General features: G+C 46.2%; 1 protein-coding gene across 1 annotated transcript in view; it reads right to left on the reverse strand.

The window, feature by feature from the left end:
- Positions 1 to 15,042, reverse strand: part of SLC23A2 (solute carrier family 23 member 2) — a 319,310-nt gene that overhangs the window by 241,303 nt on the left and 62,965 nt on the right. The gene's annotated exons all lie outside the window — the stretch shown is intronic.

Genomic DNA, 15,042 nt, shown 5'->3' on the forward strand with positions numbered 1-15,042 from the left:
AGAGGGAAAATGGCGCTGGTGAGCTGCTGGATCCGCTCATAGTGAAGCTCCGCCCCTTCAATGGCACCTGCAGTTTTTTATACTGGCTGAGGTAATTTTGTGCCTAAAACGGAGTCAGCCCCCTTTTAAGTCTGTAATGCCGCCAGTCTGGGTACTGTGTACACATATAGTGTACTGAGACTCAGTTCGCTCCCTCAGAAGCTGTGCGTCTGCACTGTGTATTGAGTCTGGAGAGCCAGCTGCCCCATGTAGAAGCCGTGCGTCTCTGTACCCTCATACCACCATAATGGATGGCGACCCGCTATCCGGGACGCCGGCTTAGTACTCACCACTCTTCTATCTTCTGGCTGTGTTAGGGGTGGCGGCGTGCTGTGGGAATGAACGCTCGCCGTGGTGGGGCTTGTGAATAGTTCCCTCAGGAGATAGTGTCCTGTCAGCGGGGAACAGGACCATTAACCCTTCAAGAGGTTGGGCCGCCACCCCCCCTAAGTCCCACAAAGCAGGCAGGCTGGTGCCATCCAGTCCTGCCTGAAAATAACAAACAATAAAATAAATGCAGAAAACTCTTCAGGAGTTTCCCTCGATGTGACCGGCTCTTCCGGGCACATTTTCTAAACCGAGGCTGGTAGGAGGGGCATAGAGGGAGAAGCCAGCGCACGCCATAAAATTCTTAAGAGTGCACAAGGCTCCTAGTAGACCAGTCTATACCCCATGGTACTAAATGGATTCCCGGTATCCCCAAGGACGTAAGAGAGATACTGATTAAGCATACGAACATAAATGACAGATAATCATATAATCATCAAATACTTGTGGTAGACCCACAAAGATGGTAAGACAAGCAAGTATACAAGTTATAATCAAGTTAGACTTAAACTTGATAAAATCTCCTCCCCTATGGTCACAGTGAAATTGAGGAATGTAAAAAAATGACCGCTAGAAGCAAACAGATTGGTTCTTTATCTCTCTCCAACCTAAGCGCTGAAAAAGCCATATAGTGAAAATGACTTAGAAAATGCTGCATGTTTTCCAGCAGCACAGATGCTGTCAGAGGCTGCCTGCACTTGCTACCCTACTACTGGATAGTTGGTGGATAATCTAACGCCGTCTGTGGCATCCATACAGAATTACAGCATCATGTGATGGGAACTCAGCACTTCCAGCGCCTGCTGCAGGACGCAGAATACAGTGTATACGTGCCAAAATGAGATCATTAGAAAGCAAAGCTCCTGTGTGACACTAGGCTACAATTTGCATCAATCTTTCATATGTGCAGGCGGCACTTCTCTTCTGGCCAGTTCAGAGGCAACACAGAAACACTAATCACTGATCAGCTCTAAGCTTGTACAAATGCTGAATGACAGATGGGTACTGATCACCAATGTAGCTTCTAAAAATCATTTCAAATAATGCTTTAATGGCTGGAAAAAAATAAAATGAAATCACAAGACAAGAAACTATGCTACTTTTATCCATTTGTTTTTTAGGTTACATGAAACTATTCACAGAAATATAGTAATTGTCGTACTCTTTAGTTAACAAGAAATGGCTCAGCAAATGCATAAATCACTCCCAAACCAAAGACCTTCCTCATCTTCGCTGTATGCCATCACTGTTTTATCGTATGTAATAATGACCACTGTGATGGCTAACTCTGTGTGCCGACGGTCACGTTGCACTGAAGGGGTTAACATAAATGAAAACATTCCACATTCCAGCAGTCAAGGTCCCGGAAAAGATTGCCATGGAGCAGACAGTAGCAGAGGAAGGGATGCGTAGCGAGAGGGATACACATTGCTTGGCCTCCCACTGCGGCTCACACAATAGGAGACGTCTGGATAGGACTGTGGGCGTCATGCAAAACATTTTTTAACTCTATTAGATATGGCATTTACACAACCGTTCTTCTAAAGACTAATATCAGTAGCCTTCCTAACTCTATGGGGAGAATTCAATTGTTGTCACCACGGGTATGGATCGTTGGGGCGACACAACTTAGGTCAACAGTCATTAGGTCGACCACTATTGGTCAACATGTATTGGGTCGACAGGGTCATTAGGTCGACATAAGGTTTTTTGGTTTTTTTTTGGTGTCGTTTTCTTCGTAAAGTGACAGGGAACCCCAATTAGTGCACAGTGTTCACTCACCATGCTTCGGGCAAATTCCCATTCCCAATTGTAGTCCACATAGATCGTCAAGTACGAATAAGTTAAAAAAATAGAAGAAAAAAGGTGAAATACTCGTGTCGACCTTTTGAACTGTCGACCTAGCACATGTCGACCTAATGACCATGTCAACCTAGTGACCATGTCAACCAATAGTGGTCGACCTAATGACCATATCCCATCATCATCAGATCTCCCATCTAAAGTGACAGGAGATCGCAGGGGCATTATTCAATTGATGCTGGTTGACGCGCTTATTGCACCCATTAGTGTCAGTTTAGCCGAATAAAGCAACTAAACCCAAACTAAACCAATGGCTGCGATCGCTAAAAGTACTATTTGGGCGCCCAAATGGTACTTTTTGCGATCACGCCAACTGGGGGTGCAAGCTGATATGAGGAGAAATGGGATGAAGCAGCAGGGGGGTTGTGCTATGAACAATGGCGAGAATCGGTATTCCAGAGCCTTGTGTGTGACTTTGGTTGTCATGAAAGTTTGCATGAAAATGTCATTTTTTTTTTATAGAAACTTGAATAAAACAAGTTAGACATTCAACCGCATCAACATAATTCTTCTTACAGTGAGGGGTTGATTAATTAGGTTCCTTTCCAAACTTGCAATGCTTTTTCAGAGAAGCTGAAAAGTTAGGGAAAATCTTGATTGTAAAAAAAAAAAATATGTCAGGACACAGGCTGATTCAGATGTGGACAGAGAAAGCAGCAGTAATAGCTCTGTATGGTAATGCAGCAGAAGAACGCCTCCTGCTGCAGTAGTAATCCAACCTGACTCGCCATTCGGTGGCTTGTGGCATGCGTGGCACAAGACGCCCTTCGCAGAGGTCAGGAAAACTCCCATCCAACGACTGGGATCTCCGTTCTTGTCCCTGCCCCTAAACGGCGGTAACACGCTTCCATTTTCACAAAAGGAGGCCGCTGCCAACCCAAAACGGAATCAGACAATCACAGGCAGTCCGATGCTGGAAAGCCTCCTACATAGAGGAACCCGTTTACACACGGGCAGAACGGGTCCTGCAAACGGCTACCAAGCAAAGGTGTTGAATTGATGGGAGAGGGGTTTTAGAACTTGCAGATTGTAGCTACAAAGCGTGTTTACCAACTTTTTGCAATTGTGTATTAAAACACTTGAGGACCGCATTTGTGTACCACTGATTTATGGGATTGTATACTAACTTTTGTTTTGTTTGTACTTTAGGTTGTGTCGGAAGATATACTGCTGATGGGCCCCCAATGGCAGGGGCACTGTGTATGGGGATCTGTTCTCTAGGTCGACACTATCTATATCTAGGGCGACCACTATTGGTCGACAGTAACTAGGTCGACATGTTCTAGGTCGACAGGTCAAAAGGTCAACATGAATTTTTCACATTTTTTTTCTTTTTGAACTTCTTCATACTTAACGATTCACATGGACTACAATTGGGAACGGTAACCTTCCCAAAGCGTGGCGAGCAAAACAAGCCATGCGAGGGAACATTGCGCACTAATTGGGATTCCCGGTCACTGTACAAAGAAAACGACACAAACCCCCCCCCCATAAAAAACTCATGTCGACCTTTTGACCTGTCGACCTAGAACAAGTCGACATAGAGACCATGTCGACCAAGCATCCCAGTCTACTTAGTTACTGTCGACCAATAGTGGACGACCTAGGCACTGTCGATCTAGTTACTATCTACCTTCCATACCACACCCCTGTGTATGCGCAGGACCCATTCTGCAAATGTACAAATCAGGACCTGCATTGTCGCTCTCAGTGCCCCCTAGCTGCAGCCATTGGGAGGGGGGGGGGGGGCAAAGCATCACCCGCTGTCTTGTAGGCTTCCCAAGGCCAGGTTCTACGTCATTCAACAGAGATGCCCCGGACCCGGCAGAGTAGTTCAGATGGTCATTCTCACTAAGCCAGGGCGATGGTTATCTGAAGCTGCATCTTGGCACATACAGCACTCGAATCTGTGATGCTGGCAGAAGGAGTCTCTTTCTACAGGCGCCTCCTGCGGCATTAGCAATTTTTTTGGCATCTTTGCTGCGTCCAGACACAGCAGTGATGCTAATGTGCCATCTCTGAATCACCCACAGAATCTCGCTTTCCAGCAGAATGGGCCAATGTTTCCAGATGATGAATGACTTGTTTGGCTTTTTTCGTGTATTGCAGAGCTTCCCAAACACAGTCCTCAAGGCTCCCTAACAGTCTAGGTATTAAAGATACCCATGGCTGAACACAGATGGTTAAATCAAATTGACTCAGGTACTAATGAAGTCACCTGTAGCCAAGCATTTTATACTTAAAACCTGGACCGTTAGGCTGCCTAGAGGACTGTGTTTGGGAACTTCTGTTGTATTGCATGACCACGTCGATTTCCTCTCCCTTATTGTTGGAAAGTTTGCTCCTTTCTCTCTAGCTGTTCTACTTCTTTGAATGTAAGGCAGAAGTCATTTATATTGAATTGGGTACAATACAGTCAACCAATGTATATAAAAGAGCGGAGCAGCAGTTAGCTAGGAAGAGAAGTCTTCATTTAAAATGGACTGGGAAGAATCTATATAATAATCTGCTACAGTCTGTTCGATCTCCAAAATGCATATGTAGTGGGACCCAGGGCCCACACGGCCCCACCAACCGCTCGCACTGCTAGAGCAACGGGACAGAGAGAGGTTGGAGAACCCAACGGGGATGGTACAGCCACATCCTCACATGGACCAAGGTAACCCAGCATATGCCAGGTCCGATATATATACAGGTTGAGTATCCCATATCCAAATATTCCGAAATACGGAATATTCCGAAATACAGACTTTTTTGAGTGAGAGAGAGATATTGAAACCTTTGTTTTTTGATGTCTCAATGTACACAAACTTTGTTTAATACACAAAGTTATTAAAAATATTGTGTTACATGACCTTTAGGCTGTGTGTATAAGGTGTATATGAAACATAAATGAATTGTGTGAATGTACACACACTTTGTTTAATGCACAAAGTTATAAAAAATATTGGCTAAAATTACCTTCAGGCAGTGTGTATAAGGTGTATATGAAACATAAATGCATTCTGTGATTAGACTTAGGTCCCATCACCATGATATCTCATTATGGTATGCAATTATTCCAAAATACGGAAAAATCCGTTATCCAAAATACCTCTGGTCCCAAGCATTTTGGATAAGGGATACTCAACCTGTATTACTGTTTAGAAGAACAATCTGGGCAGTTTCAGACAGCAGCATTTGAAAGATGTAACATGTCTTTAGACGTCACCTCTTAAGGCAGTAGTATTTGTTCATCAGAGATTATAATTTTGCAAAAATGATGATAACCAAAATCTTGAGACCATCATAAAGCTGGCTGCAGTAATCTCTGCAGTGGCACAGAAAAGCGGAGGGTGTGTATACCAATGCTTGTGCATTATGCAAGTGTACAGTCTTAGTATGTGTAAGCAGAGGTCAAGGATTTTGTTTCGTAACCAGCATATCCGGTTTATTTACTACTGCAAAAAATACATATTTTTTTCCTTCTTGTAGATCGTTTCACAGCATTCATCAAATGACACGTTCATTTTCCTCTGGCTAGGTCACGGAGATGGGTGGGTTGAAGAATGCACAATGCATACAAAATAAAAGGGGAGAGGTCTTCATGTTTTTAATTCTCTCTCTCTCTCTAACATGCTGAATTAATAATCCTTTGGCGATAAATCATCGGCTGCACATAGAAGAGCAGTGGAGATTTCAGGCGCTGTGTTGAGAGAACTTATCTAGCACTACAGAAACAATTTAACGGACAGTGGATTGCCATTTCCTCATTGTCCAATTAGAAAAGCAGATTACACTCAATAATAATTCCATTTCTTCGAGATACTCCATGGCAGCCATTACTCTGGGATAGCATCCCATTCTCTTATTGTCCATCTTAGTTGGATCTGTCTGAGGGGACTCACGAACCACCACTACTCATCATAAACGGAGGGCCAAAGGCAGCTACTTTGTTCCCGGTGCACAGCGCCATTATTAAAGTCTATTGACCGGTAAGAGGTTGGGCGCACGCAAAGACAGCCCCACCCTGCATCCTGGACCTTCTGCGTCACAGGTCTCCTCTGCCCTCTGACTGCACACTGTCCTGGCTCACCGTCTCAGGAAATAGGATGGGGGCCACAAATACCTGCCGAATCACCGCACTCACCGGGAGGCGCCACCCCTGCCACAGACTGCGGCTCTAGTGGGCACATCGCTGGGCAACAATCTGAGGTATCTCCTATAACAGTGATGGCTAACCTTGACACTCCAGCTGTTGTTGAACTACACATCCCAGCATGCCCTGCAACAGTTTTAGTATGGCCAAATAGCAAAACTGTAGCAAGGCATGCTGGTATGTGTAGTTCAACAACAGCTGGGGTGTCAAGGTTAGCCATCACTGTCCTATAAGGTAGAACTAACAAATCTCCCTACACTAGTCTTTACTAGGAGTCAGGAAAAAAGACAAGGGGCAGTCCTTTGGAAAAAAAAACTTTCTATCTAAACATAGGAGAATGGGATACCATCCCAGAGTAACAGCTGCCATGAAAGAGGGAAGAAGAAATATTGATTTCCAGTATACCGTGGCTAAACCTAATGTAAGAGAGTCCAAGAAGTCAGACTGCGCTGAACTAAGATCATTTAGCTCAATTTCAAGTCACTAGTGAATGTGCAAGACCTGTGATGAAATAATAATGACATGTGGGGTCCCCAATATTTTTAAGTGCATCTGTGTGTAAATTACTGATATGGAATCAGAAGCTATGTGGCTTGAGGTTTGAAGAAGTGCCAAACAGTAGCCATAATGGGACTGAAGCCGAGAAGAACACAGTAGAAGCCAAAACAAATTCAAAGGCAGAGCTTTATCTCTACACTTCAACTCTAAACTGCAGTATACAAATAATGCTGCCCACTATTTGCTTTTGCATGTAGCACACAGACAATGTATTCCCTGCATTGGGGGAGCACGGGGCAATACCTGTAAATGAGAGAGAAAGAGAGGGGTGTGTAGGGCAACAACAGCAACGGATGGGGTGATGGGGAAAATATAGCATGGAGCAAAGGTAAACATCTCCAACAAATGGATCGAGTCCTTTCAGGAAAATTTAAATCTCTGACTTAATAGATGTACACATTTCTAGTATGATCACATCTTCTTTGGTCCCTTCGTTACCCTAGTTACTCTCTGTTTTAAAAGAGGTGTGTCATTTAGTATGAATGGTATCCCACTTCACACACTATTTACTGGCCCAAGTTCCACAAGTGGAACATCGGCTTTGTGGAGTGCAAACTGTTGAAATATTTGTGTAAGCCAGTGGTTCCCAAACTTTTTTGTATCTCTGCGCCCTAGAGTATCAGATTTTTTTTTCCACGAAACCCCTAGGGCAAAAGTTTCTTATTAAGAAAGAAATATCAAATTAAGTAAGTTGTGTTTATATGTCATCTTTGGGTTCAGTTATGTGGTGAGGGACAAGATTTGCTTCTGTTTGTCCACATATTTATTGATTGACAGCCACCAGCACTGGTTTGGGTTATTACATTGATCACAAATAATTTGAATTGGTCCTGGACCACCAACCCAAGGCACCCCTGCAAGTGTCCCGAGGCACCCCAGGGAGCCACGGCACACAGTTTGAGAACCACTGGTGTAAGCCATTGTACATTTGAATTACATGGTGTAAACAGGACGCGGTCAGCAACCCAGCTGTCGGGATGCCGGCGGTCATGTGAACGATGCCGGAATCCTGACACCCCCTCAAAAGACTGGTGTTGGAATCCCGACACCACTCAGGGGACCAGCGCCAGATCACCAACAGCAAACATCCCAAAGGTGAGTATCGGGGGTTCAGGGTTAGGGCCTGGTGGGTGGTTAGGGATAGGCACTGGGGGGCTAGGGTTAGCCCTAATCGCAACACCCCCACCCCGTGGGTTAGCCATAGCCAACACCCACAGAGGGATGGCCCTAGCTGCCTAGGGTAGGGGACAGGGGAGGTAAAAATACCCCCTCTGATGTTGGCATCTTCAGTGTCGGGATATGTGACCGCCAGTATCCCGACTGCCGGCAAATCGTATTTCGTGTAGACGATATGCTGCAACATATAATGAAGTGCTGTTGCATAATGTTGTGTAGTTTTCAATCTGCTGCTTGTTGAACTCAGATTGGTGCCTCATGCCTGTGATACTTGCAGTGTTGGGTGTGGTATAGCTCATAGACAGTCATAAGTCAGACAGGGTCATAAGTCAGACAGGGTCATAAGTCAGACAGGGTCATAAGTCAGACAGGGTCATAAGTCAGACACCCCCAAAAAAATTTTGTGTCTTTAAACATTTTTAACCCAAATTTGATTAAATTCGTACCCTTGCGGGCTCGCCACGCTTCGGGCTCGGTGTCTCGCTCCGCTCCACTCGCCACAACTTTACTAAAAGGTAATAATTTGTGACATGGATAGTAAATGAGGCAAAAGTTGTAAAAAAACACAAAAAAACAAAAAAACATTTATTTATTTTTGTCTGACTTTTGACTGTCGACCATATAGTATCTAACTAATGACTGTCTATCTTTTAACTGTCTATCTATAGACAGGAACCCGCAGTGGTTGTCTTGCATGTGTATGTATAATACATTGTTTTATCTTGCTTCATATTCTGTGTTTCTTTGAAGGCCAATGTTCCACATGCGGAACATATGTCTATCTTCCAATCTATTTTACATAGCAGCCACAAACGAATCAATCTAAATTCGCCATATTAAACTTTCAATGCAACCTGACAAGTGGTTCATTAAGTGGGGGGTAAAAGGTTAATTGCAGATTGGTATTTCTTCCAGTGAGTAATAATAAGAATTTACTCAACGGTAATTCTATTTCTCGTAGTCCGTAGTGGATGCTGGGAACTCCGTAAGGACCATGGGGAATAGCGGCTCCGCAGGAGTCTGGGCACAACTAAAAGAAAGCTTTTAGACTACCTGGTGTGCACTGGCTCCTCCCACTATGACCCTCCTCCAAGCCTCAGTTAGGATACTGTGCCCGGAAGAGCTGACACAATAAGGAAGGATTTTGAATCTCGGGTAAGACTCATACCAGCCACACCAATCACACCGTATAACTCGTGATACCATATCCAGTTAACAGTATGAAATTTAACTGAGCCTCTCAACAGATGGCTCATAACAATAACCCTTTAGTGAACAACAACTATGTACAAGTATTGCAGACAATCCGCACTTGGGACGGGCGCCCAGCATCCACTACGGACTACGAGAAATAGAATTACCGGTGAGTAAATTCTTATTTTCTCTGACGTCCTAGTGGATGCTGGGAACTCCGTCAGGACCATGGGGATTATACCAAAGCTCCCAAACGGGCGGGAGAGTGCGGATGACTCTGCAGCACCGAATGAGAGAACTCAAGGTCCTCCTCAGCCAGGGTATCAAATTTGTAGAATTTTGCAAACGTGTTTGCCCCTGACCAAGTAGCAGCTCGGCAAAGTTGTAAAGCCGAGACCCCTCGGGCAGCCGCCCAAGATGAGCCCACCTTCCTTGTAGAATGGGCTTTTACTGATTTAGGATGCGGCAGTCCAGCCGCAGAATGCGCCAGCTGAATTGTGCTACAAATCCAGCGAGCAATAGTCTGCTTAGAAGCAGGAGCACCCAGTTTGTTGGGTGCATACAGGATAAATAGCGAGTCAGTTTTCCTGACTCCAGCCGTCCTGGAAACATAAATTTTCAAGGCCCTGACTACGTCCAGTAACTTGGAATCCTCCAAGTCGCTAGTAGCCGCAGGCACTACAATAGGTTGGTTCAAGTGAAAAGCAGATACCACCTTAGGGAGAAACTGGGGACGAGTCCTCAATTCTGCCCTATCCATATGGAAAATCAGATAAGGGCTTTTAAAAGACAAAGCCGCCAATTCTGATACACGCCTGGCCGAAGCCAAGGCCAATAACATGACCACTTTCCACGTGAGATATTTTAGATCCACGGTCTTTAGTGGCTCAAACCAATGTGATTTTAGGAAATTCAACACCACGTTGAGATCCCAGGGTGCCACTGGAGGCACAAAGGGGGGCTGAAAATGCAGCACTCCTTTTACAAATGTCTGAACTTCAGGTAGTGAAACTAGTTCTTTTTGGAAGAAAATCGACAGAGCCGATATCTGTACCTTAATGGAGCCTAATTTTAAGCCCATAGTCACTCCTACCTGTAGGAAGTGCAGAAATCTACCCAGCTGAAATTCCTCTGTTGGGGCCTTATTGGCCTCACACCAAGCAACATATTTCCGCCATATGCGGTGATAATGTTTTACCGTTACATCTTTCCTGGCTTTAATCAGCATAGGAATGACATCCTCCGGAATGCCCTTTTCCTTTAGGATCCGGCGTTCAACCGCCATGCCGTCAAACGCAGCCGCGGTAAGTCTTGGAACAGACAGGGCCCCTGCTGCAGCAGGTCCTGTCTGAGCGGCAGAGGCCATGGGTCCTCTGAGATCATCTCTTGAAGTTCCGGGTACCAAGCTCTTCTTGGCCAATCCGGAACCACGAGTATTGTCCTTACTCCTCGTTTTCATATTATTCTCAGTACCTTTGGTATGAGAGGCAGAGGAGGGAACACATAAACTGACTGGTACACCCACGGGGTCACTCGAGCGTCCACTGCTATCGCCTGAGGGTACCTTGACCTGGCGCAATATCTCTCCAGTTTTTTGTTTAGGCGGGACGCCATCATGTCCACCTGTGGCCGTTCCCAACGATTTACAATCAGTGTGAAGACTTCTGGATGAAGTCCCCACTCTCCCGGGTGGAGGTCGTGCCTGCTGAGGAAGTCTGCTTCCCAGTTGTCCACTCCCGGAATGAACACTGCTAACAGTGCTAGCACGTGATTTTCCGCCCATCGGAGAATCCTTGTGGCTTCTGCCATTGCCGTCCTGCTTCTTGTGCCGCCCTGTCGGTTTAAATGGGCGACCGCCGTGATGTTGTCTGACTGGATCAGTACCGGCTGGTGTAGAAGCAGGGGTTTTGCCTGACTTAGGGCATTGTAAATGGCCTTTAGTTCTAGAATATTTATATGTAAGGAAGTCTCCTGACTCGACCATAGTCCTTGGAAGTTTTTTCCCTGTGTGACTGCCCCCCAGCCTCGAAGGCTGGCATCCGTGGTCACCAGGACCCAGTCCTGTATGCCGAATCTGCGGCCCTCTAGGAGATGAGCACTCTGCAGCCACCACAGCAGAGACACCCTGGTTCTTGGAGACAGGGTTATTAGCCGATGCATCTGAAGATGCGATCCGGACCATTGGTCCAACAGGTCCCACTGAAAGATTCTGGCATGGAACCTGCCGAAAGGAATTGCTTCGTAAGAAGCCACCATCTTTCCCAGGACTCGCGTGCAGTGATGCACCGACACCTGTTTTGGTTTCAGGAGGTCTCTGACTAGAGATGACAGCTCCTTGGCTGTCTCCTCCGGGAGAAACACTTTTTTCTGGACTGTGTCCAAAATCATTCCCAGGAACAGTAGACGTGTCGTCGGAACCAGCTGTGACTTTGGAATATTCAGAATCCAACCGTGCTGGTGTAGCACCTCCTGAGATAGTGCTACTCCTACCAACAACTGCTCCCTGGATCTCACCTTTATTAGGAGATCGTCCAAGTACGGGATAATTAAAACTCCCTTTTTTCGAAGGAGTATCATCATTACCGCCATTACCATGGTAAACACCCTCGGTGCCGTGGACAGTCCAACGGCAGCGTCTGGAATTGGTAATGGCAATTTTGTACCGCAAATCTGAGGTACTCCTGGTGAGGATGATAAATGGGGACATGCAGGTAAGCATCCTTGATGTCCAGGGATACCATGTAATCCCCCTCGTCCAGGCTTGCAATAACCGCCCTGAGCGATTCCATCTTGAACTTGAACTTTTTTATGTATGTGTTCAAGGATTTCAAATTTAAAATGGGTCTCACCGAACCGTCCGGTTTCGGTACCACAAACAGTGTGGAATAGTAACCCCGTCCTTGTTGAAGTAGGGGCACCTTGACTATCACCTGCTGGGAATACAGCTTGTGAATTGCCTCTAGCACAGCCTCCCTGCCTGAGGGAGTTGTTGGCAAGGCAGATTTGAGGAAACGGTGGGGGGGAGACGCCTCGAATTCCAGCTTGTACCCCTGAGATACTACTTGCAAGATCCAGGGATCCACCTGTGAGCGAGCCCACTGATCGCTGAAATTTTTGAGGCGGCCCCCCACTGTACCTGGCTCCGCCTGTGGAGCCCCACCGTCATGCGGCGGACTTGGAAGAAGCGGGGGAGGACTTTTGCTCCTGGGAACCTGCTGTTTGTTGCAGCCTTTTTCCCCTACCTCTGCCTCTGGACAGAAAGGACCCGCCTTTTCCTCGCCTGTTTCTCTGGGTCCGAAAGGACTGTACTTGATAAAACGGCGCTTTTTTAGGCTGTGAGGGAACCTGGGGTAAAAATGCTGACTTCCCAGCTGTCGCTGTGGAAACTAGGTCCGAGAGACCATCCCCGAATAACTCCTCACCCTTATAAGGCAAAACTTCCATGTGCCTTTTGGAATCTGCATCCCCTGTCCACTGCCGAGTCCATAAGCCTCTTCTAGCAGAAATGGACATTGCACTTATTTTAGATGCCAGCCGGCAGATCTCCCTCTGTGCATCTCTCATGTATAAGACTGAGTCTTTTATATGCTCTATGGTTAGGAGAATAGTGTCCCTGTCTAGGGTGTTTCTGACAGGGAATCTGACCATGCAGCGGCAGCACTGCACATCCATGCTGACGCAATAGCTGGTCTAAAGTATAATGCTTTCTATCTGCAGGCTCCTTTAGGGCGGCCGTATCCGGAGACGGAAGTGCCACCTTTTTAGACAAACGTGTGAGCGCTTTATCCACCCAAGGAGGTGTTTCCCAACGTGCCCTATCCTCTGGCGGGAAAGGGAACGCCATTAGTAATTTTTTTGGGATTACCAATCTTTTATCGGGGAAAGCCCACGCTTCTTCACACACTTCATTTAATTCTTCAGATGGGGGAAAAACTACGGGTAGTTTTTTCTCCCCAAACATAATACCCTTTTTAGTGGTACCTGGGTTTATATCCGAAATGTGTAATACCTCCTTCATTGCCTCAATCATGCAACGAATGGCCCTAGTGGACATTAGATTAGACTCATCGTCGTCGACACTGGTATCAGTATCCGTGTCGACATCTGCGTCTGCCATCTGAGGTAGCGGGCTGAGAAGCCGGCTGTCCCGCATTTGGCATGTCGTCAAATTTTTTGTGTAAGGAGTCGACACTTGCACGTAATTCCTTCCATAAAACCATCCACTCAGGTGTCTGCCCCGCAGGGGGTGACATCACTTCTATAGGCATCTGCACCGCCTCCACATAATTTTCCTCATCAAACATGTCGACACAGCCGTACCGACACACCGCACACACACCGGGAATGCTCTAACAGAGGACAGGACCCCACAGAAGCCCTTTGGGGAGACAGAGAGAGAGTATGCCAGCTATATAATGCAGGGACTAACTGAATTATGTCCCCTATAGCTGCTATAATATTTACTGCGCCTAAATTTAGTGCCCCCTCTCTTTTTTACCCTTTTCTGTAGTGTAGACTGCAGGGGAGAGCCAGGGAGCTTCCTTCCAGCGGAACTGTGAGGGAGAAATGGCGCCAGTGTGCTGAGGGAGATAGCTCCGCCCCTTTTTCGCAGACTTTTCTCCCGATTTTTTAAGGATTCTGGCAGGGGTAATTATCACATATATAGCCTCTGGGGCTATATATTGTGATTGTTTTGCCAGCCAAGGTGTTTTTATTGCTGCTCAGGGCGCCCCCCCCCCCCAGCGCCCTGCACCCTCAGTGACCGGAGTGTGAAGTGTGTATGAGGAGCAATGGCGCACAGCTGCAGTGCTGTGCGCTACCTTGGTGAAGACAGAAGTCTTCATGCCGCCGATTTTCCGGACTTCTTCTTGCTTCTGGCTCTGTAAGGGGGATGGCGGCGCGGCTCCGGGACCGAACACCAAGGCCAGTTCCATGCGGTCGATCCCTCTGGAGCTAATGGTGTCCAGTAGCCTAAGAAGCCCAAGCTAGCTGCAAGCAGGTAGGTTTGCTTCTTCTCCCCTTAGTCCCTCGTTGCAGTGAGCCTGTTGCCAGCAGGTCTCACTGTAAAATAAAAAAACTAAATTATACTTTCTTTCTAAGAGCTCAGGAGAGCCCCTAGTGTGCATCCAGCTCGGCCGGGCACAAAAATCTAACTGAGGCTTGGAGGAGGGTCATAGTGGGAGGAGCCAGTGCACACCAGGTAGTCTAAAAGCTTTCTTTTAGTTGTGCCCAGACTCCTGCGGAGCCACTATTCCCCATGGTCCTTACGGAGTTCCCAGCATCCACTAGGACGTCAGAGAAATACTGTGATAGGCTAGCTAAATGACAACATGACTAATGGGCTCTGGGATTGCTATATAACTGTAACCACAGAATATTTATATAAGCATGTATACAAAATACATAGGGAGATATTCAATTAGCTCCGATATTTTTCGAAGCTATTGAATTCACCCCCCTGCATGTTCAATTGCAGCCATTTTCGCCTTTTTTTTTTTTTCTTTTTCTTTTTTAAGGCATTTTCGTTAATGCCTTTTCACTTTTTTTTGTATCATTTTCCATGCAGGGTAAGTACTGGCTGCTTTTTCATGTAGCCCACAAATTATGGACAGCTTTATTTTTACAATGCAATTCAGATTTCAGTTTGGGCACGGTATCTGGATGATAGGTTGACAGCCAATAGGTCGGCACCATATGGTCGACATGCATTTGGTTGACCGGTACAAAAGGTCAACATGTTCAAAAGG

Source organism: Pseudophryne corroboree, chromosome 6 (assembly GCF_028390025.1).
Source record: "Pseudophryne corroboree isolate aPseCor3 chromosome 6, aPseCor3.hap2, whole genome shotgun sequence".
Taxonomy (NCBI): Eukaryota; Metazoa; Chordata; class Amphibia; order Anura; family Myobatrachidae; genus Pseudophryne; species Pseudophryne corroboree.